This window comes from Phascolarctos cinereus, unplaced genomic scaffold (genome assembly GCF_003287225.1).
Source record: "Phascolarctos cinereus isolate Bilbo 61053 unplaced genomic scaffold, phaCin_HiC Scaffold_4;HRSCAF=312, whole genome shotgun sequence".
Classification (NCBI taxonomy): Eukaryota; Metazoa; Chordata; class Mammalia; order Diprotodontia; family Phascolarctidae; genus Phascolarctos; species Phascolarctos cinereus.
Window position 1 is genome coordinate 199214442 of NW_027555847.1, and position 1284 is coordinate 199215725.

Below are 1284 nucleotides of genomic sequence, written 5' to 3' on the forward strand. Positions count from 1 at the left end.
GTTGTATGTTTTGATCTTCTTTGTCACCAAAGTAAGATGGTCTCAGGTTTTTTGTTTGTTTGTTTGTTTTTGCACTGTTTACTCATGTTCCCAGCCGATTACTTGGCTTTCAAACTCTTTTTTTTATTTTACTTATTTATTTTTTTTAATTTTATTTTGTCAGGGCTGTGGAAAGAAGACAAGCTGTTGACACTTGCCAGAAGTTTACCTGTAGCACCCCCTCCTGTCCAAAAGAGGCACTGCTTCACAGTGATGAGCGCTGCATAGTTTTTGCATGCATTAAGAAGATGCACTTGTATATATAACCATACACAGGAGGAAATCATCTCATTTTCACTCATCAGTCAAGTCTCTGGCTCATCTCTACTGAGTTCTGCATTGTTCTGAAGCCATTCTAAAGATGAAAACTGAAACTAGGTCTCAAAACTCTCCACTATTCTCTTCACAACCTTTGGGTTTTTCTTGGGTGGCAACCATTATGTGGGATGGGGGTATGGTCTGTGACTGACATGACCTCCAGACCCCCCATGGTCAACCCCTTGATGGCAGATAAGCATCTGGGTCCCAGGCCTTTCTCCACCACTCTGAGATGGATCACTCCCTTTGCTGTGGCTTTCGCTGCTGCAGCAATGGCTGCAGTGTGTGCTGCAATCCCCGTGGCCTTTTTTTGCATTTTTGAACCCTTCGGTGCCACAAGAAGTTTAGGCAAGTGGCACATTCCTGGAAGAGACCATCTGAATGTGCACATTATTATATGTCGCTTTAGTGTGAGCTACTGGGATTTCTTCATATTTCTTGCCTCCCCATGTCTAGGAGCTCTCCTGGCCCAGAACTGGAGTAAAAATGCTGAACCTGCTGGGTTTCTGGGCAGCCCCCTGCTCTTCTTCTGTTTCCACCTCTGTGTTCTCCACCGCCCCTGGGGCCTCTGCGTGCCTCTGTGGAGAGCACCACCTGGAGCACCGTCCAGGTACTCAAAGTGTGGACCAAGATCTGCAGGGATAAAAGTCACCGACCCGTGGTCCTCAGGACTTGCATGGCCAGACTGGAGCTCCAGGTTGTTCTAAACTTTGTAAAGGTAGGGTTCTACTTCCAGTGTAAAAGGTGTACAGTCTCAAGCCACAGATGTTTTGTGCAGCTGTTTTCAGAGATATTTCTAGGGACCTCTAAATTTTCAGTTCTTCCAAGGTGGTATGATCAAAGGAGAGATGTTTACTCCTTTCCTGGCCAGTATTCTGTTCTATGAGTAACCATAAGCACTCTGTTCTGCCTTTGAACTGTGAGGAG

General features: G+C 45.7%; 1 pseudogene; it reads right to left on the minus strand.

Annotated features, from left to right (window-relative positions):
- Nucleotides 1–442: 442 nt before the first annotated feature.
- On the minus strand, nt 443–1035 carry LOC110198624 (small ribosomal subunit protein uS11m pseudogene; annotated as a pseudogene).
- Between the last annotated feature and the right edge of the window lie 249 nt (nt 1036–1284).